This window comes from Rhinolophus ferrumequinum, chromosome 19 (assembly GCF_004115265.2).
Source record: "Rhinolophus ferrumequinum isolate MPI-CBG mRhiFer1 chromosome 19, mRhiFer1_v1.p, whole genome shotgun sequence".
NCBI classification, from domain to species: domain Eukaryota; kingdom Metazoa; phylum Chordata; class Mammalia; order Chiroptera; family Rhinolophidae; genus Rhinolophus; species Rhinolophus ferrumequinum.
The window spans coordinates 47,214,779-47,237,170 of NC_046302.1; the positions used below are offsets into that span (position 1 = coordinate 47,214,779).

Sequence of the window (22,392 nt, forward strand, 5' to 3'; positions counted from 1 at the left end):
CTGGAGGCCTTGCCCCTTATCTGATGAGAGCGTCCGTTTCTTGTGCTCAGCGTTCCAGGGCCAGGCCCAGGCGGGGTGCTCAGCATACACACTCCCAACCTGGCTCTGTCTTAGTCTTAAGCACACTAAGCCTCAGGAGGTGACGGGAAAGAGGGGCAGGAGGGGCAACAGTGGAAGAGGGATGAAGGGGACCACATGATACTCCCTCAGGAGTCCAGGTGTGACATTAAGGCCACTGGTTTGGCGTCTGGTTCAGTGGATTTGGGAGTCTGGCTCTGGAATAGAAGACAAACTATGTGGACTCCATTCTCTGCCCGCCTCTAAAAACAAAAGTGAAACAGAAAGCAGCTGCAGCCAGGACCCACGGCAAATAAAGTAACTTGATGTAAAGAGAGGCGATTGCTTAGAGAGCTCTCCAGTTAAGTAGGGTCTATGAGACATGTGCTCAGCGACAGGCCCAAAAGGGACACATACTCAGGATTTGCACCCCAATTTCTCAGCCTAACACCGGACCCAGCGAGAGACAGAGGGGACATTTTTCCAGGGCTCTTCCTTCTGGTATCATCATGGTTCATTTTTTAACTTCCTGGGCGATCTGGCCCTGACTGCCCCACAATTTTAACTTGAATTCTTCCTCCAAACTCACTACCCCCTTCTCTGCCTTCCTTTATTTCTTTTGTTTATTGGCCGCTTCCTTCTGGATGTAAGCCTCGCGCGAGAAGGCGGTTCAGTCTGGTTTGGTTGGCTTTGGTGTTTGCGCACCCACCATATAAAATGGTGCTGAGGGGCGTTGTGGCCTTCAACAAATCGTTCTCGAATGAGTAAATGAATGAGAATTGATTGGGGATGCTTGCTGGATGTCTAAAAACGATTTACTCAGAGTATTTGTTCATCTTCAGTAGGGAACGGGAAGCCAGGCAGAAGGTGTAAAGGGCCTGCAGTTCTAGGCTTTCTCTCATTAGAAATCCAGAGGAGTGGCCTATCTCTAGAAAATCTATGATGGAAACATAACATTTTTGACAAAATGCCAGAGAGCATCTAGATTAATTGTGTCATTTAAAAAAAGATGAGGAAAGGAAAACCAAATGCCAGGCATTAATCTTGACTGGATCATAGTTTAAAAAAAAAAGAAAAAAGAATGAAAGGAAAACAACGCTAAAAGAGATTTTAGAGATAATTGGGAAATTTGAAAATGAGCTAAATATTAGATGCTATTAGGGAATTACTGTTAATTTAGCTCTGACAGTGGTTCTCAGGTTAGGCAGAAAACTCTTACTCTTTGGGGATATGTGCTGAAGTGTTTAGGGGACAAGTATCATAATGTCTGCAACTTGTTTCACCTGCCTCTGGGGAGAGGGTCCCTACCGCTCTTTCCTGTGATGATGTCTCCTTTGCCGCCCCGTCCCCCCCCCACCCCGTCAGGCCCCTGCTTCCCCCTGCCTACCGGTGTTCTGAGCCTGTTTCAACTGAGAAGAGTAGGACCTTTAGTGGGAGAAGGTGATACGTGTATGACTGCAGTGATGAAACCAGGACTAGCTGACAACAAACATTCTGTTTTCACTTGAGTCCTGGATTCGAACATTGGTTTGAAAGCCACTTTGATTCTCTTGATAGCAAATCTGAGACTTTGGCAGCTCAGTTTCTTTCCAGTTCCCCTGTGCTCAGCCCGGATCCGCGAGGGTTAAATTTGATTCCTGTGGTCTCTTTTCCTTTACTAGTCCAATAAATAACCAAGTCGACGATACAGCTCAGGACCACTGTAATTTCTCTATGTCCAGCTTTGCTTTCCTCTATTCATTAATAAAAACAAATTCATCTCCTGTTTCACCTAAGATTTAAGAGCAAACGACAAGCAAGCATTCTCAGCTTTACTGCACAGAGAGGAAACTAAAGGCTCAGAAATATAAGGTGTTATGTCCAAAGGCAAAAATCCACATGGCAAAGACTATGAAATGAGTCCAGATTCCCAGTTCCCAAACTTCCGCTTCCCTCCTGGCAAAAGTTGGGCATTCTTCTTTGGAACTGACCACGCTTAGTTTTTATTTTTTTATTTTTATTTTTCCAGAAAGCCTGAAGCTCAGGCAGGAAGATGAGAAAACCAGTCGGTCACCCCCAAGGGGCAGGGCCTGCTTCCAGCTGCAACCAGTGGAAAGTTACCTGATTGTTTTTTACTGTTTGGGAAGCCCAGTTTTGCAGCCTGTATCTGAGTACAAACAGGGATTGAGCTGTTCCAAACTGAACTTCAACCTTGCAAGATTCAAATCTATCTTATCTTAAAGGAATGTATCCCCTTTGATTTAAATAAAAATTTAAAAAGTTCATTTTAAAGACAGGTTAGGTAGGGGTTGTGTGATTTGCTGGAGGAAGTTTGTTAAGGATTATAAATAGGACAAGATCGCTCCTCTCTGTCTGATATTCAGAATTCTTGTAAATGCATCCATTTTCATAGACCGAGGGAGGCTGAGGAAAGTGATCCGAATATCCCTGCGATGAAGTCTGGGAGTGGGAGGGATTTGTCCTGCCCTTAGAAAGAATATCTACAGGGTGGACGCGAGAATCTGTGTTACTTTAAAAGAGAAAAACCAACAGTAATTCTGAAAAGAAATAGGATTGCCTTCACCAGGAGAAGCAACTTCAAAAAGTACAAAGGAAGTTACCACAGGCAGTGCCAGTAACACGATCGATCTCTGGGAAAAAAATCAGGTTGATGCCACATCCCTTAACAAAGCTGGAGCGCACAGGACCTTGGCAGTTTCTACAAGGCCCACAGGGATGCTTTCCCCATTTCATGATGAATATTCGGGCTCTCGCCAAAGGCCTGTGCCAGCCTTTGGAAGTCCGCAGCTAATCCTTCACCGGAAGCCCCTGCTCTTTTCTAAGAGTGAGTTTGCAGGATGACCTCAGGTGGTCTGAAGACACCAAAGAAGGGGTCTCCCACAGGCTCTTCAGAGAGCAGCAGCAAGTCTTTGGGCTCATTTCTTGAGATCCGCTAGCGGTTCTTAGGAAAGAAACAGAAAAAGCCACAGCATGTTTTGCTTTTCACGTTCACCTGCAAAGGCACATGCTAACTAAGAGCAAGTGTAGGGCAAAATGACAATGCCAGCTTGTTAAGGCTGCCCACCTCCTCTGACCGTCATGGGCTTTGACCAGGATAACCAGGCCTCATTTGAGATTGCATTTATTACTAGAGAGTGCAACAGATAGCTTCCTTTCAAAGCTTAAGAAAGCAAAATGACAAAGTGGCCTGAGAAAAAAAAAAGAAATAATCAAAGACGTTAAAAATAATAACAGCTAACAGACTACATTTAGGAGCGGTGGCAGCCTTCCCCACCGGTTGTTTCTGTTATTGCTTTTGTACATATCCATCTGCCATTCCTACCAAGTTGTAAACTCCACTTGTCTTGCTCACCATTGCATTACCAGGGCTTAGCAGGCAAGGAGGAGCTTAATAAATAATTGTTGGCATGAACAAATAAATAGATTGTAACTACGTCAGAAATGATTCGTTCAAGAGGACAACGAGTTTGGCTTCCAAATATTGGTCAAGAGCTCTAAGTAGGATGAGCCAAGGATTTTTTTAAATTATTAGGTTTGTATGACCAGGTGACTTTTCTGGGTCTAGAAATCAGAGGAGGTGACAGTGTAATAAACTTCAGTCTTCCTGTCAGGAAAGAGTTAACCACATTTAAACCTGAGTTTCTGAGGGGAATAATGTGTTCACCACCGGCAACTGCCTGCTCGACCAGTTGGCCTCCATCTCTGCCTGCCCTGCACCCCCACACAGCAGCGGAGGGATGCTGCGCTTTCTGGTCGTGCTTAGTGTGCTGGACCAAAGGTGACGATGACTTAGTGGGCTAAGGTCATGCCCTCCCTCCCTCCCGATCGATAATTTAATGTGACTTATCAGAAAGAGAAAGAACTGTTTACTTTAAAACTCTGGATCCCATAAAGGGAGAGGGGAAAGGTCTAAACCCCACAGAAGCTCCAGGCTCATGCCCACAGCCGCCCCCATGCAGCCAGCAGAGCAGGGAGACTGGAAGGCACCACCCCACTGGCCAGAGAAGGGGCCCTGAGCTGAGAGAAGACTCAAGCTGACTGCAAGGTAAGTGCCTCTCTCCTCTGTGCAGCTCCAACTCCTCTGGGAATTAGGCTACTCTTTTGGGTGGTCGCTAACTTTGAAAAGTGGGGGTGAGCTGTGATCTAGGTGTTTAAAAGGACTCCACATGACACCTGAGCAAAGTGAATTGGTAACACAGAATATTTGAATTTGTCTGCCTTGATTATTCTGTTTCTTCAGAAAGCCTGAGGAAACTAGAAACTTTCCTAGAGGTTCTTCTCACCCCTGTGGAGGGAAAGGATAAGGCTAGGAAGGAATCAAGGGCCCAGAGGTGGCGTGGACTTTTATTTCTGCCCTTGGAGTGGCAATACATGAAGCCATTTCCTGTTTTATGATGGTCTGATTTAACAATAGCACCAAGGCCTTCAAGATTCCACCAGAAGACTAACTAGCATTAGGAGGTTTATTTGACCAGGAGTCCCTCCCTTCTCCAAGCTTCTGGGCAGGCGTACCAGCAAAGCTCAGTCTGCTTTATTCTCCTGCTTCTAACATGCCAGTGTCCGAGGTGTTTATCTGTCCACATCCTATTATTCCATTGACGGCAATGGAAACATCTGGACACCTGCACAGAAATGAAACGGGTTCCTAGGGATCCCCAGGCCTCAGCGATTCTCTTACAAAGAGTCTGTTGAGACCCCAACTTGGCTGAGAATTTGCTCAATGATCCCCTCTTCACCCTTGGTTGGTGATAAACATGGATAATAGATGCATGCGTCAGAAGCATCCAGATGTTCCCTTCTAGATGGATTTCAACGAGAAAAGAAATGCGTCTTTGCTCCCTATTGAGGAGAACATTCTATTTTAAAATTGCCACGTACTTTCAAAGTGACAAGACTCAGACGTGTGGTATTGACTTTGTCTTCATCTAGACTCTAATTGCTTGGAAGAATCAAGTCGATGCATTTAACATATCTATTCGAAATGACAGAAAATGTGGATTTAGAGTTAGAAAAAAGCAACTCCTTTTTCAATTTTTTTTTTTTTTTTTTTTTTTTTTTTTTTTTTTTTTTTTTTTTGGTGCTGATGGACTAGGTTGGCAGCAAGGTAACAATTCCCACTCCCCAAAGCACTCTTTTTCTCAGTCCTCTGGAGTTGGCCCTACAATGTTCTCAACCCCTGGGAAACAAAATATGAAAGCAAAGACACGCTGCTCATGCCCAAATCTGATCTAAGAAAGAAATAGGAAGCTTAGTGATATTCCTGGTACTTGCAAATCTAAGACATCTTGCATAGAGCTGTGATGCACACGGAATACTTACAGCCTTCCTCCTTGAGGGACTCCCCCTCCCCATGACATAAAAAGAGGGGCAAACCCAGTCTTGCCTGTTTTTCACACCCATGGGCTCAATGGGAAAACTGCTTTCTGAATTGAGTGCGGCAGCGAGAACTGTCTAGAGAGCCAGTTCAGGCTGGGAAGGGAAGGGAAGGGAAGGGAGACAGGGACGCTGCACAGAAATTTCATTTTAATAAAACACCATGTAGGCTTGCCTAGCCCTGAACCTCTTTCAGGAAATCTCCGGAAGCAAGACCCAAAGAGAGAACTCTAGAGTTGGTTGGTATTCAGTGTGAGCTGCAACAAAAGGGGATTAATGTGGCTGAGATCAGAGGAGAGGCCACTACATAGGAACTTTCCAGGCCTTTCCTGAGCTGTAGAAAACTGTGTTGGCATTTGGACATGTCACGTTGATTAATATCCACCATCTTTGCCGTAAGCATGAATTTTTTCACAGGAAACAACAGGTGTAATTATTTCCCAACCACCTTATAAACTTTCTGTAATTATTAACTGGTACTATTTAAGTTCAGTTGTCAAATTTTAAAATATTAGAACGAAAGACGTTCATAGCTATACGATGAGAAATAACTATGTGAATTTAAGAAAACTATCCAAATAGATACAGGCATTAACCACTTCTAATGTTTTTTGTTGGTGACGTATTATTGGATGGCATTGGGAAAAAATGAAAACATTCTGCTTGCTTGTTTAAACTGCTTGGCTGGTTGACAGTTGAGAGAGTTTAACTGCACCTGCAGAAACAGTCGAAGAAGTAAGAAAAGATGAGAGCCGTTATAGCCATGTTTAAAAATTGCGCTCAAGGCTGAGAACATAATAGGCATGTAATAAATATGTGTTTACTGATTGATGCAATAATACCATAAAATGATTGTACTGCATAATAAAGTATTTTCCTAATAATTTGCTAGGAAATTAGCCTGAGGGGCTCACCATTAGCCCTAACTTTTCAAGCTTGTTGACAAGCAGTGTAGAGGTTGACAAGCAACCTCTCAATTTCAGAAAAGCATTTTGCAAGAAGGAATTTTCATTAGGAATCCAACAACACAAAGAAACTGTTGAAAAATTGCTTAAATTCTAATCATTTTTCTCAGTACAAAAGCACTACATGAATTGTAGAAATTAATAAAAGTTGAGATGCAAAAGGAGGAAAAAAAGGAAACCCTAATGCCACCGCTCAAAGATAACTATGGTTAATGTGTGATGTTTTTGCCCTTGGCATATATGCATTTTTCACAGCAAAAAGGGCTCATACTGTGTATATTGTTTTGTAAACCACTTCATTCAATAACATATCTTGAATCTCTTGCCAAGTCAACAACCATTTTTCTACAATATCCAGTGACTAGGGTGTATCATAAACATATTACCTTTTCCTATAATTGGACATAGGTTGTTTGCTGTTTTTATTATTATAAACAATGCTTACGTGGACAACCTTATAGGTAACACTTTCTACAAATTTGTAGAAAACAACATCTTTTCTACAAATTCAAGGACTTTTTCCTTGAGATAAATTTCCTGGACCAAAGAAATAGAGGTTTATTTGGGGAAGGAGTTTGGGAAGATTTATCTGTAATGCATTAACTTCTCCTCTTTTTTCTTCTTCCCTGTTTACTCTTCCTTCCCTTTTCTGTCTTTTGCAGATTATTAAAAGCCTGAAACATACAGAGCTCACCTTGGGAAGTGGAGGGGCTCAGATGCTGCCATAAGATCCTGAGAAGTAAAAAGGACCAAACCCTTGCCCCATATAGAGCTCTCCAAGTAGGACTTTTTAAACTAGTGAATTGTTCACCTCCCGTTGATTCTTCCCAAATGAACTAAGAGATTTCTGGAGCCTCTTGCCATGGTCAGCAATGTCCCTGAATGGCCAGGAAGTGGTTTCTATTCTAGGTCCCTCAGGCAAAGACAAAGCAGGTGAGCCTGGCTGACTTGTTAGGAGTAGAAGGGAAGGGAAGAATCAGAGATAGTTAATCACACGTGCATGTCCACCACATCTGCACCCAGAGTGCTGAGGGTTGGTGGTAGCATCTGGGGCCAGCTGGAACTCTACAGTTTGTATTCAGTGTGAGTTGCTGCAAAAGTGCCCAGGTGGAGAGTTCCACCTGAAGAGAGCAGGGCTGACAGTGAGCCAGGTAGCATTTCCCTACTGCCTTGCAAGTGGCAGCACCCGGTAAAGGTAAGCCAGGGTCACAGATAGGAACCAAAGGAAGTTAGTCATTTAATAGGATGATAAGCAAATCAACACAGACAAAAGGAAACAAAAGGGAAAAAAAAGGCTGGGGTGATACATCCAAAGCAAATCCAATGTTATTTGCATGTGCCAATGATACCGTGTTTCCCCGAAAATAAGACCTAGCCAGACCATCAGCTCTAATACATCTTTTGGAGCAAAAATTAATATAAGACCCGGTCTTATTTTACTATATTACAAGTATTACTTATAGTAAAATAAGACCAGGTCTTATATAATATAGTATAATATAATATAATATAATATAATATAATATAATAATGTAATATAATATAATACCCGGTCTTTTATTAATTTTTGCTCCAAAAGACGCATTAGAGCTGATTGTCCGGCTAGGTCTTATTTTCGGGGAAACATGGTATCTCCATAAAACTGAAAAGCAAAAAAAGGCTGGGCTCAACACTCCAATGCTGTGGAGACTGAGTGACTTTCACAGTGTGCTAATAACAGCAGCCTCGGTGGAAGAGGGTGATTTCATGGTCTGCACCAGAATAGGGTATTTTTACTGAAAAACATTGAAGGCTTTATTTTCAGTTGTTAAGAATGGGCCAGTTTTATGGCCAAAGCAGGCTCTGATCAAACGTTAACAACTCCATTACCCTGCAGTAAAAATCAACTGGCCCTCAACCCTCTCCTTTTCCAGCATTTGGAAGAAAACAAAGCATTATGTAAAATGTTTATTTCCTCTCATTCTCCATTGTGGGCAGGAATTCATGTATCAGTTAGAAACCAGTTTCATCAGGAAACCCAGGAAACCAGAGGGATTCAGTTACAGAAGGCGCCCTTTTGCTCGAAAATGGATATTATTCATGAAAAATTGAATAGTTCCTCTCTCCATTTTCCATCCTTTCCTTACCGTGCCTCATCTCCCACCCACTGCAACGGTGGAAAACGACTGTGGTGAATAAGATTTAAAATCTGGACGCCTGTGTATCCAATAGATGTTACTGAGAGTAGATTACAGCCCATCTAAATGCTAGCTATATCCCCATGAAAAATAATTTTAATTTTCTTAGACTGTGGAATTTATCACATTTACTGATGAGGAATTGGGATATGTGGTGAGCTGAGAGTAGGGAAGGATCCATTTATGCAGTCATATTATTATGGCTTATAATGTGGTCTACCACTAAGTATTTGTTTCCCAAAATCGATTCCCTCTAGAGATTCCTTCTCTCTTAGCCCTTTTAGAAAATTGATGCAAACAAACGTCTCATCCATTTCCACAGGAAGTCTGCCTTCCTGTGGGCGTGTGGCCTTGGTGGGATGATAACAGAACATTCGGCAGTGGGTCCCTTTATTAGTTTAACTCTTCTAGAACACAGAAGACTGACCTCTGTAAGTCTTCACCTCCTTCCATTGTTGAAGATGCTCCCCCCCTCGATCCCTCTTTTCTCTGCTCAGGTCATTATATGGAGCTGGCGGGCCTCCCTGATGATCAGTCGCCATGGCGGAACGGGGAGGTGGAGGTAACGCCTTCACAGCTACAGATGTTCCTTAGCAGAGCTGTGGAGTGTGACAATGGTGTTTGTGTCCAAACTATCAAACGCCATTATCACACTAAATAGCTACTGTTAGGCAATCCTTCCACTCCATAAATGCCTTGGCATCTGTTTGGCATGGATAAGAAGGTCCACCTGACAGCAGGGCTCCCAGGCATGTGTAATTACTGAATAATTTACGGTCCTTTTGTGCTCATAACCAATATGTCATCTGAACCTTGCCTCTCACCTGCTGTTGTTGAATACTTTAGCCGATGATAAATTTTATTTTTCTGAGTCAATATAAAGGTTGCAGTGTCCCCCAAAGCATCCAACACAAGGCTAGGCACATTGAAATTGTGCAACCCACACTTGTTGAGTTGAAATGAATAGTTAGGAAAGTGTTAGACACAGAAAACTAAACTTGGGTCCAATCTAGTCTATGCAAACCACACACTCATAGGCACAAAATTAAGGTATGCGAGTCCTCCACTCTGCGTCATAATAAAACAACTTTCTAATAAACTCACCTGTGGCTTAACTGACCTTTCAGAAATTCTAAAACATGTTTGATTTCTACTGATTTTAATCCATTACTGGGCTGATTACTGAATTTGTGTGCTAGGTTCTCCTTCTTTATGTTACAACAAATTGCCATCAGGAAATTTTACATGAGCTATGTATGAGTTTCCAGAGCAAATCTGACTATTTTAAACCCAAGAAGCTTCTGGGACAGCCGAACCAGTGGTGTGGTGTGGTTTGAAACACATTCTTTCTCTGTGAGGCATTATAAAGCAAGGAGTAGCTTCTGTTTGCGCTGAGCTAAAGCTTCTCCTCGTGACTTGGTAAATGAACCAGTATATGTTTAATCAAATTGAAAGGGTTGGAGCAACCACCAGAAACAGTCCATCCAATCACCAGCCATTCATTTATCAAATAAATATACATCGAGTGGCCACCATGTGTCTGGCACTGCCCTCGGCACGGAGGACACCTTTCGATTATATGTGTCTGACGTCATCCCCAGAAGTGGTGTTCACTGACTCCCATTCTGTCTGGGACCATTCTGATTGGTTATGTTTATTAGGGAACCAAATGACCAGAACTTTGCAAAAATCATTCCGAGTCCCTTGCTGGAAAGCACCAGGGAGTGTAGTCCACGCATCTATCATACACTGCCCGGGCTCCAAGTCATGAGTCACTTCCATCCATTCCGCCTGCCCTGCATCTCCTTCCACCTCCCCTTTCTTCCTTCCCGTCATCATCCAATGTCAAGAGGAGAACCAGACCGCCCTGACATAATTAATACACTGACATTCCTTGTTTGTGTATTTTTTGGAGAAAACACTAATTGAACAAGCATTGGTGGAGGGCTGTACTATTTATTCAGACCGCTCCTGTGCACACTATTTAATTTGATCCATGCAACTCAGGGCAAAAATGACAGGTTTGGGGCTCCTTCCCCAGATGGAGAACTGAGAGTGAGAATGGTTCTGGAATCACCTGGTCGTGCAACTGCAACTCAACTGGGGTCTCCTGAACCTGAAGTCCTCTCCTCTACGTGCCACCTTCCTTGGCCTGGTTATTCCACACACAGCACTGCTTCGCGGTCGAGGTCGTGCAGCAGTTGGGTTAATCATCCCAGTATTTGACGAGTATCCTCGGCCTCCCTGTCTGCTTTGTCAAGGGATTCTGAGGGAAAGCCTGTAGAGTGAGACACAGATCAGTGAGATGACAGTCTTTCCTTGTGTGTGTTCATAACGCAGAGAAAGCCAAGTGCTGTGAGTCACTGGAATCGTGAAAGGGAAGAGAAGGGAAGGAACACCTAAGTGGTAGTTTTGGGGGTCGAAAGGGGTGACCAAACTACCCAGACATGGACCAGCTGACTTAGGGAGCCGGCGAACTGACGCAGCAATGACAGGCCCAGAGCCTTCAGGCTCCGTGACAGTGTGAAGTCGGCCTCACAACTCCTCCTCGTCACGCCCACGCACCCGGAGATTTTGCTCAGATGTGATTAAACAGGGAGCAAAAGAAAGGGCATTCTATGCCTTTTCTACTGGATTGGCTCACAGAATGGCTTATTGTGATTCCTGCCTGGGTGAGCTGTACATCCAAGGCTGGGGACCCGTTCTTTGTGTAGCTCTCTAAGGAACGCAACGGAAGGCCAAGCTTCCACTCCCCATTTTAAAGCCATGGCTAGTGCCATCCTGCTGCTCTAAACCTGATGACACCATCCTTCCCCAGCCCAGCTTTCATCTCTCCCACACCCCCAAAGATGATTGCTGCCAGCATGCCTGGGGCACACACGGACTCCTAAGGTAGTTTGCAAGGTGAAAGGGTCCACCTGAAAGTACCGTTAAAGTCATACTGGAGCTGGGAGGCAGCAGAGAACCAGGAGGCCATAGTGAGAGGTTTTCTTCCCTCGGAGACTTTGCTTTGTCTGTCACCCCGGTGAGGCCCTACAAATCCCGTCATCTTAGGACAATGTGTACCTCTAGTGTGACAATTGCCACTTAGGGCCTGTCCAAGGTTCCAGCCAGCCCCAGAAGAGGTTTGTGAAATAGCAAAGCAGCTGTCATATGTACATGGCCCAGCTACACGCTTTTTTCTGAACTCTTCTGAACTCTTTCTTTTCGATTTGGTATACACTTCCTTGAATCAGAAGACAAAAGAATATTAGTTAGAACTGGAAAACAGTTTATTTTTTGTTCCAATGAGGAAACTGAAGACCAGAAAGGTTAAAGAATATGCCCAAGGTCGTTCAGTTAGACTGTGGCCGAGCTGAACCCCAATGCCTGGTGTAGGGACAGGGCCGTGAGAGCAATTTCCAGGCTCTCGGCCTCACATGGAAAGGTGCTGGCTCGGTTATTAGATGACCATCAGCTGTAACCAGTTGGCCATCAGCTGTAACTAATTGGCCATTACCCACTGTTGTTTTGTATATAACTGCGTCAGCTACGTTAGCAAGTGTGGATTGCGGATTGTGTGGATCCTACTTCCTGTGTCTCTCCGGGTCGCCAGCAAGACTATAGTGGTATGTACCCCCTATCCGTGGCTCTGTTGTTGTTCCTTTTCGGCCTCCATGTCTCCTGCGTTCACCTGCCAGGAGCAGGAGATAAGACCCTGTGTTACATTTGGCGCAGCGAGCAGGGTCCTCCCTGTCAGGTAATGGATTCATCTGCCCCTGGGAGGACATGTGGGCCCCACACAGCATGACAGTGTGCCTGGTGGCCTCTGTCTTCATGAGCTGGACCCCGTGGAGGGGTGGGGGACGTGGACAGTTCTCTGACCAGCAAAGGCCAGAGAAAGCAAAGGTCATTGCTGCCATGTGGGCTGGGAGGTGCTTGCTGAGGTAGCTTAGGGGCGGGACTTGGAGTCCCAGGAGGGAACGCTTGCTGAGACCTCGGTGGAGGATGTGGGTGAGGTCGAAGTTGTCCTTCACCCCCAGGTTGGGGAGAACTTGGAGCCCTCGCCCTACAGAGAAGGAGAGCCCCCAGTACCTGAGGATGCCTGGTGTACTGATGGCTCTAGCTGGGGAGCAGCTGCCGTTTGGACAGCTATTGAAATTCAGTCCAAAAAAGACACCATGTGGTTTGATACTGGGGTCGGGCTATGTGGCACCACCTCGGGGACCTAAGGCAGGGAAAGGAAGACCCCTTGTTGGGGTGCTGGCGGATGTTTGCTTTTTGTGTCTCATCCAGCCGCCATCGAGAATATGTAAGCACCTTGGCTGTGAGCCACTATTGTTCCAGCATGGTACCCTGAGAAATCCTGGCTGTGCCCAGGAAGTCTGTGCCCAGAAAAATCTGGCGGTACCCAGAAAGCCTGGCTATGCCCAGGATATTGCATCCACCTCCAGGTTCCTTGCATAAGGCCCCTCACGGAAGAGGCTTGTCGCATAGATTGTGAGGCGAGAGCCTGGAGGGGTGGAATGTGGGGACAGAGCCAGGAGAGCCATTTCCAGGCTTTCTGCCTCACATGGAAAGGTGCTCCCTTGGGTATCAAATGGCCTTCAGCTGTAACTAATTGGCCATTAGCCACTATTGTTTTGTATATAACTGCGGTGGCTACCTTAGCAAGTGCCGATTGTGGATTGTGTGGATCCTACTTCCTGTGTCTCGTCCAATCGGCCATCAGTGAGAATATAGTAGTCTGTGCCCCTTATCCGTGGCTCCATTGTTGTTCCTCTTCGGCCTCCACGGCTCCTGAGTTCACCTGCCAGGAGCAGAAGCTGAGACCCTGTAATGACCTGGTTTCCAGGCTTTGTCACTTCATCCTGAGGTGTCCTAGGATTGTTACCAGCCTAGAGTAGATGCAAAGAGGAGTCAGGCAGTATTTGCTGAAGGAGTGGCTGGCTGATGCCATGTAAAGTCCCCTTCCCTTTTATTCATCTGAGAACTGTCTCCTCCAGATGGCAAAGGGCCACTCCTTTGTTTAGTATTCTAGGATTTGGTGGACGGGTCTGTGTTTTGCTCCCCATTCACTAGACAGACATGGGCTGAGTGGTGACTGGGCGCTTCACATTGTACTGGGCTCTAGGGACACAAAGAAGGAGGAGGCCGGGTCCCTGCCTGCGCTACTCTCAACCTGGGAGTTAGTCGCCTACACGTAGACGCTGAAGCCCTAAGGAACTAGATGCCATCACGGTGCCATCGACAGGGAGCCCAAAGACTTTAATTATGCCCTGCCTTTCTTTCCAGATGAAGAAACATTGAGTCTTTGATGTTATTCTCTGTTTTATTACTACTGGGGAAATAATTGCTCGTGTGTGTTTTGATGATTCAATTGCCAGCAGATTATAGATAAAGGACATTTCACTGTATTTGGTGGCCGTGCTATAACATGAAGATCTTGCTGCTTTTACTTTGCCAGTTGCCAGCTTAATGAGCAGCACAGGATCGGTTGAGCGGCCGTCGTAGGGGCAAGGGGACAGAAGAGAACACTTTTCAGTTGTGTGCGAGGAATTTTTATGTGTCACAGGAGCGGGGTAAGGTGTGAGCTGCTTGTCTTTCACAATGTAGGCTGGGTTAATGCTCACAATGCCAGGTCCTCCTTTGTGGCCTCTTCCCCTGTCGCGGAAAGCCTTCTCCAAGGCCGTCAGTTAGAGGCCTCACTGCCCCTCAGTTTCCCCTCCTTACAGGCTCAAGAAAGCTAGTGGGAGCAAACCCACACCGGGAGCCCCCAGGTGGAGGAATGAGGGCATCCACTCTCGTCTCTTTGATATTCAAGTTCCCTTCCAAGATTTCTGAAGGAAAAGGAAGGGTTTCACACACACACACAAGGTCACAAAACTGCAGGTGGCTTCTGAACATTTCAAAGGGCCTAGTCATAAGATAGCCTAATGTAAAAAGCAGGGTCACCATATATGCTCTGAAAAAAGATTTATGTGACACAGATGTACTGTGTCCTTAGAATATTTGAACACTCCACATAGGATGCAAAAATGAATAAGACGTTCACTCGTTCACTCCTTCACTCCTTCACTCCTTCACTCATTCGACCATGTGTCAGGCATTGCGCTAGTCACCTGAGAATTCAAAAATAAGATGCTGTTTCCAGAATATAGTGCTGCCAGTCTAGTGGGGACAAACACAGGCAAATGAGTAATGGCACTGTTTAGTCACTGAGTCTTTGAAGCAGGTATGGATTACCATGGGCCAAAAGGAAGGAAACTGCCATGTGTGGTATGTGAGAAAGGTATGAGTAAGAATAAGAGACAAGCACTCCGGGGCAGAAGCACTCTGGTGCTTCAGGCAGCCACCCAATTAAAGAGAAATTCACGACCTTGGCAAGTGACACGTAGAAATTTTCACCTTGACAGAGCTTGCGTTAGCTTCAAGGTTCCTAAGCATCTTCCAGCAATTTCCTCCAGAGAGCCACCCAACTGTGAGCCTGGAATTTATTTGGTGGGGATTTTCCCTCTCAACAATGCAGCCAAACAGCCACCGAAAAAGATCCCCTTTTGAATGAAAGAAGCAGATTGTATTATTTGGCAAGTGACTGGGGCGGGTATGTGTGTTTGGAGCGCACATGTATGTGAAGAATTTTAATTTCTCAAAGGAGCTGGGTAAAATGCCTTTAAAGTCTCATTCAACTGGGACTGGTTTTTGTGGGGGTGTTTTGAACCAGGGCAAAGCCAGTGCATCCTTGTAATGCCAACCCTCACTCTCTAGTTATGATACTGCCTCCTAGTGGTAAGCTATGTCCCTGCACATCATACCCTCAGTGGTTCCAAAGGATTTCAAGTTCGCTACCTCAAGTGTTCCAAACTGATTGCAGTAAGAGCTTTCCCGCCAGCAGAGTCCAGCTTTAATTTTGATAAAGTATGTTTTCAAAGGCTTGAGGGGGTATGGAGAGGAGTGGAAGAGATCGTTCTATTGAGTGTCTGTTGATCCATTAAATACATTAGGCAAGAACTAATCTTGTTCTACCTAGAGAACGAGTCCCTTCCTTTTCACTTTTCTGACACATTTAGCCCAGTCAAGAGCTAATTAAAGTTCTTCCCATTTTTAAGGCTGCCTGTCTTCCACACAGCACATCCTGTCTTCCTTTTCCACTTGGCTTCCAATTGTAGCTGAAGTTGAAAAAGTCAGAAATTATCTCCTACTCTTTGGATGTGCCAGCTACTGTATTTAGTCTGTCTCACTAACAACCTGTGCCCAAGATTTCTCTGGTCTGCCCGATGTCTCTGCGTGACCTCAGGCTCTCTCAGATCAGATCCTTTGCTCAGCAGTTAGAATGATCCACTGAGTTGGATAAAATGTAGACAGGGCTGCTATCTGTGTCCCAAAGGAAGTGGCTACAAATCGCCACCCCAAAATGTAAGTGGTGTGTTAGGAAATTTTGATTGCAAGAAGCAATTTTTTCTTAGATGACCTCAAGTAATTAATTCTTACAGCAATATTTCTTAAGCACATACTACGTGCAGAACATGGAGTTGGGGAAAATTTGTTGGAAGGGGCCACATGGCAGTAAAGGGACAGGAATCATCACATGGGAGATCCCCAAAAGTCAGAAGGCAAGCCCTTGTGAAAAGTGGCAGGTGGCAGGCTTCATGATAGTCAGAGATTGGGGTGTCTGGTCACCCCCCAGTCTGTAGAAATAAATCAAGCCTCCACCATTACAGTGATTTATTTGCTCTCTTTTTCTACTCTTCCAGCTGTCATACCTGTCTCCATCCATACCTACAGTTTCTGCTCACCTCTAACTACCGCTTTCTCATTATCTTCTAATTCTGGGGTCTCAGGACCCTGTTACTTAATGACCTCTGCTTGCCTGCCTCCTTTTGGTATCTTTTTCGTTTCTTCTGTGCTACCAAATGACTTCCTCCCTCCTGTGTCTCCTGTTTGGGTCCCTAAGCCAACAGAAAACTGATTGTCTCTGTTAAGGTCAGTGTGCTCACTGGAGCAGAGCTTTCACTCCAGGACACACCATAGGCTGCTGGTCAACCTTTGGGGCAGGAAAAAACAAAGAGGGTATTATGTATGAGAAAGTTTAATGCAGGAAGTAATGTGTAAACTTTACTCTGAGTAGGAGATATCCATTCCCCAAAGAAAACGATAGGGAAAGCATTCTCAAGAAAAGGGGACAGCATGCGTCAAGTCTTCAAGTGGGATGGAGTTTGGAACAGGCAAAGAACTCAAAGCCAACTGGTATGGCAGGAACGTAATGAAGAAGCAGGAGATGAGGCTAGAGAGGTGGGCGTGGGCTGGCATTCCTAGCAGCAGGATGGAAAAGGAACATATCGGAGAGCAGGCGTAATGGCCAGTGTATGTCATGGCCATGAATTTTACTGAAGGGTCATTAAGACCAGGGGTTGACAACCTATAGCCTGTAGGCCAAATCCAGACTGCCTGCTTTGATATGAGCTAAGCTTGGTTTTTATATTTTTCAATGATGGGAAAAAAATCAAAAGAAGAATACTATTTCATGACATGTGAAATATATGTGAAATTGAAATCTCAGTGTCCAGAAATAACGTTTTATTGGAATCGACCAACAGTCCCCATTTGCTCCGACTATCCCAGTTTAGCACTGAAAGTCTTAAATCCTGGAAAACGGCTCAGTCCCAGGCAAATTGGGATGGTGGGTCACCTGGCACATAGCCAGGCTCGCTCATTTACACATTGTCTGTGGCTGCTTTCATGCTCCAGTGGCAAAGCTGAGTAGTTGTGGTAGAAGCCATATGGCCCACAAAGCCTAAATTATTTACTCTCCGGCTATTTATAGAAAAAGTTTGTTGATCCCTGATCAAGACAAGGAAGAGTCGATAATTTATCTGATAAGGCAAGGGCATATAATTGATTGTTACTATTATGAGAGGGTTGACCAAGCCTATTTATTTTCTCCCTTGGAAGCTGGTTCATTTTTAAAACCTAAATTCGTTCGTGTCACTCTCCTTCCTGCTTGAGAGCTTTCAACAGCTTCCCCTCCCACTGAGAATAAAACCCAAGGATCCCATACGTCCTTCTCAGCCCTCATGTCCTCCTGCTCGTCCCCTTGCCTACTCCATGCCCACAACTGCCCCCTTGCTGTTTCTCAAACATGCCGAGGGCAATCCTATCTCAGGACCTTCGGCACTTACTGTTTTATCTGTCCAGACCCTCTCTCCCAGATATAGACACACTTTGTTCCTTCACCTCATTCTTGTTTCTATTTCAAGTTGTCTTTTAATTGAAGCTTTCCCCCTCATTGTAACATTCATTGTAATATTTCCCCCTCATGTAACATTCAACTCTTGACGTCACTTATTCATTTATGTTTTGTGTCCACACTAGAAGGCCAGGCACAGAACAGGACCTTGCTGTATCCCCAGCTCACAGAACAGTGCAAGTCTCATGGTAGGTTTGAGATCAATATTTGTTGGATGGGTAAATGGTTGGTAAAGTCAAGAATTTTATGTGTTGTCTCCAGGCTCTGTCCCAACTCATTGGACCATATTACTGCTAACCTATATTTCATTTTAGCCAATATCTGTCTTGTTACAATTATGTAGCTGACTGTCTCTGTCACCCACTGGCCTCTTTTCCTGCCAAACACCTTGTCTTTATCATGTGACATCTGCTCTGTGGATATCTTCAGATGCCACCCTGAAATGCTGCCACTTCTCCTGTCCGAAGGATAGATGCATTACTCACCAGTCCAGGGGTAGAATCAGGGTGATTCTTCAACCCCCTGAAACCGACAATGACATTTCATGCTTAGATGCATTTTTCTAGGGGGAGGGTCTGGAGCTGTCATCCAATTCTCAAGAGGGTCCTCGAGGCGAGGAGCTCTGATTTTAAGCAGCAACAGTCCATTGGGCTAAACATACGCAAAGCTTCCAGTTAGAGGTACAGGCTCTCCTGTGGGGTGCCCTCCTATGGGGTGCCCTCCACTCCCCAGTATCTTGTGATCAATGCTTATGTTTAGTACTCAGCTCCTTTCACTGCATGCTCTCTTTGCCTCTCCTGAAGGTTCTTCCCCTTCTGCCAACATTCTGAGACCGTGTAAACAAACCACCAGGCTCCTCTGTGGTGACTGGGTCCCCCACTGGCTGCTTCACAGCAGCTGTGTTCTTCCAGGCTGTAAAAGTGCTGGGCTGAGCCTCCTACAAGTCACATGAGGGATCAGAGAACCCCTTCTGGGAGGAACCGCCTGCAGAATGGCTTCAGATGCACTTCTTCCAGAACAGGAGGCCTCATTTACATGTCAAATGTCTGCGCTGTGGGATTTGTTTCCTGCCAAGGTTCCCTGCTCGACCCAGAAGAATTGAGCTGAGGCCACCCAGCCACTGGAGCAGACTCAGGGTTCCTGATGGGCCCTTTTCCTCCAAGGGAACAGAGGGCACAGTCCTTTCCAAGAGCAGCTTATGGGAGAGCATTTGGTCTCTGTCATTTCATCAGCTTTGAAAGGATTTTCCTTTCAGGAGAACAATCATTCCAAGAAGCTCTTCTACAGAGACAGAGATTGCTGCTCTTTCTGAGGTAAGGAGGGAGGCGCCAGTTCTGGTCCGTCTGGTTGTGCCCAGAGAGCACCCGCTGAGGGCAACACAGGCCAGTGCTTAGACTGACCATTTATCCTCATCGTCACCATCACCATCCATCACCATCGTAAGACTTTCGGGTCCTGGAGAAACCTTAGGTCCAGTCCATGGACTGTTAGCTACAGACTAAGACTAACTAACCCGCCCAGCACTGCTGGGCAAAGGGCAGCATGTCCCCTCCACACTCAGGCCTCAGAAGGGCAGGGAACCTTCAGCGTCTCTCAGCCTTGGCACTCAGTCTCTACTGACCCTCGGCTGGAGAATTTTTTTTCTTATTAGTACCTGTCACAGGCATTATAGGATGTTTAGCAGCATCCCTGGCCTCTACGTACTAGATGCCAGTAGCATCCCCCTTATTATGACAACCAAAAACGTCTTCAGACATGGACAGATATCCCCTGGGAAGGCAACACGGCCCACAGTTGAGAACCACTGCTCTACCGAACTACTTAAGACAAATCTGGCTGAGTCAAATAACGTCAAAGGTTCCACAAAGCCAAGTGTGTTTGGAGGATGAGGAAGAAAAAGCAAGGGCAGAGTTAGGCGTAAAGATGGAGAACACGAGGAGGACAGGACCTGGGCCTGTGGAGGGAGGGGTCTCCAGGGAGGCATAAACTGACGGCAGGCTTGAACTTGGGAGGGAAGTGTTCAGGTCACAAGGGACACACGGGGACCGCTGCCTGCACTGGCTTCCGCTGGGACCCCTCCCCGGCCCCAGCTCATCCTCTCCTCTAGCAGAGGCCCAACCTGCCTGAAGCCACCCGCTTTCTCTTGAGCAGGAAAATACTTCTGGAATACCCACCACATGCTGGATCCCAGGCACAGAGAGAGAAAACGTGTTTCTGTCTTAGAAGAACACAGATTGAATGAGGCAATTGCAGCCAAGTACAAGGAGGCTCTCGGGCTCTGAGGACATAGACTTGGGTTTTCAAGGGAAGACTTCCTGGAGAAGGTGACATCTAAGTGGAAACTCTGAAGACAGTGGAGAGTTTTCAGGCAAAAGAGTCAAAAGAGTCTTGGCATGAGATCCTAGGGTGCTACTGCCTAAAAGTCCTTTAAAAGGGAACCACTTAATTGTCACCCCAATAAACTTGAATTAAAAAAATAAAACATAAAAATAAATAAATAAAAGGGAACAAGCTTTGCTCTGCTTTTAATAGAGGGTGAATAGCAGAGCAAAGCAAAGAGCATTTAGGGCCCTGGGCTGGGGAAGGGGAGCAGGAAAGGGCACGAGAGGAAGAGGCTGGAGGCAAAAGAAAACACACCCCAGCTACAGCTGTGGTCCCCAGCCTGCAGCATCAGTACCACCTCGGAGCTTATTAGAAGCGCAAATCCTCTGGCCCACCCCCAGGCCCATTAAAGGAGAAACTGCTGGGGGCAGGGGAGAGCCCAGTATTTTAACAAGCCCTTCAAGTGCTTCGGATAAACCACTGGGCTACAGGCCTGGTCCACTGTGGTGCTCATTAGTGTTTAAGGAGAGCGACTGAGGGGATCCATCAACCGATGACTCTTGGCAAAGAGAACAACGGTGTTCTCCACCTCGGCTGCACATTAGAGGCGCCCTGGGAGTTTTAAAACTCCCGTCGCCCAGGCTGTACACCATGCCGATGACGTAATCTCTGAGGAGGACAGAGGGAACACTGAGGGTGCTAGATCGGGTGGGGGTGGGGAGGAGGGGGACGGTGAGGGGGTTGGAAAGCACAGTCGGTAACCGCAGGATGGCCACGGGGAGACGAAAGTCAATTTGGGGAATGTCATCAATGTCATAAAGATTTTGTAGGGTATCCGATGGACACTTGTCCCCTTAGGGAGACCACCTCAGGGATGATGTAGATGCCTGATCACTGCACTGTACACCTGAAGCTGAAGCTGAACAATAATGAATGTCAACTACAATTTTATATATATATGTATATAGTTACAAGAAGTGGAGTACAGCATTAGGAACAGAGACAGTGGAAATGTCATGGCTGTGTGCGATGTCAGAGGGTAGTGGATGGGGGAGGAGGGTTGACACAGTGTGAGGGATATAAATGATAAATGTCTATTACTTTGTTTTGTGCACCTGAAACTAAACAACAACAAAAATCTCTCTGAGGGGACCCAGCCATTGACATTTTTAGAAGCACACTAGGTTACTGAAATGTGCAGCCAAAACTGAGCACCACTGCAGCAAAAGAAGGTATTCATGAGATGCTCTATTTTGAATGACTTTGAGAGCTTTATTTTTAAACAAGAACAGCTTACACAAAAGTACACATCAAGTTACAAGTGATTCAGACAAAATAAAGCTTCATTTTTCTCTCCTTTATAAAAAATTGGGAGATAAAGAGCCTAGGACTGGGGCAGCAGCTCCGCAGTGCGTCAACTATTTGGGTCCTTCTGGGTGTCCACTCTGTCCTGTCCTCATGGTCGTAATGTGATTACTAGAGCTCTAGCTATCAAGTTTGTGTTCCACGAAGGAACAACTTAAAGGATGAAGGGCAAAAAGGGTAGTTGCTTTCAAGCTCAAGCCCCTTTGAAAAACACCCCTGGAAGCGCCACCTGGAGATTCTGCTTTGATCTCATTGGTCAGAACTGTGACACAGGACTATCCTTAGCTGCAAGGGAGTTGGGGAAATGCAGTATTTTAACTAAGCACTTGACTGCTGTAAACAAAATTGTGTTCTGTTTCTAAAGAAGAAGGGGAAATGGATATTGGGTAGAGGGAATGGATTTAGAGTGGTTTTTCTTTTCTTCCACATATGGATTGTTCTTGTGTAGGAAGGCAGAGATAGGTTGTTGCCTCAAGGAGAAATGGATTGTTGTAATAAGACTGGAAAAAAGAGCACAAAACAAAGGATAGTTTTTAATTCTTTTTCGCCAAACAGGCGTTTCAGAATCAAAGGTGAAGCAGGACATAGTTTCCTCTTCCTACCTGGTGAGGAGGGAGGAGCATGCAGCATGGGGGAAGGGGTAGGACCTTGGAGCATGTCGGCATGAGCGTGCTGAAAGGACCAGGCTCGGGAGAAGGGATGCTGTGGAAGCACTACCTGGAAGCTGAGCCAACAAAGGGGATACTTTTAAAAGAAGTGAAATGTATATTAGGTCACATGGCGATGAAGGCTATAGAAATAAAGCCCAGAAGACAGAAAGGGGAAACCAGGGAGGGGGCTTGCAATTTTAACTAGGATAAGTAAGGAGGGACTCCCTGAGAAGGTGACTTTTGAGCAAAGACCCAAA

General features: G+C 45.6%; 1 long non-coding RNA gene across 1 annotated transcript; it reads left to right on the forward strand.

Annotated features, from left to right (window-relative positions):
• The first annotated feature begins 3,997 nt into the window (after window positions 1-3,997).
• LOC117038722 (uncharacterized) lies at window positions 3,998-9,710 on the forward strand. Its single transcript, XR_004425713.1, has 3 exons — window positions 3,998-4,102; window positions 7,058-7,328; window positions 9,070-9,710. It is a non-coding gene; the product is annotated as an uncharacterized LOC117038722 (long non-coding RNA).
• The last annotated feature ends 12,682 nt before the right edge of the window (window positions 9,711-22,392 follow it).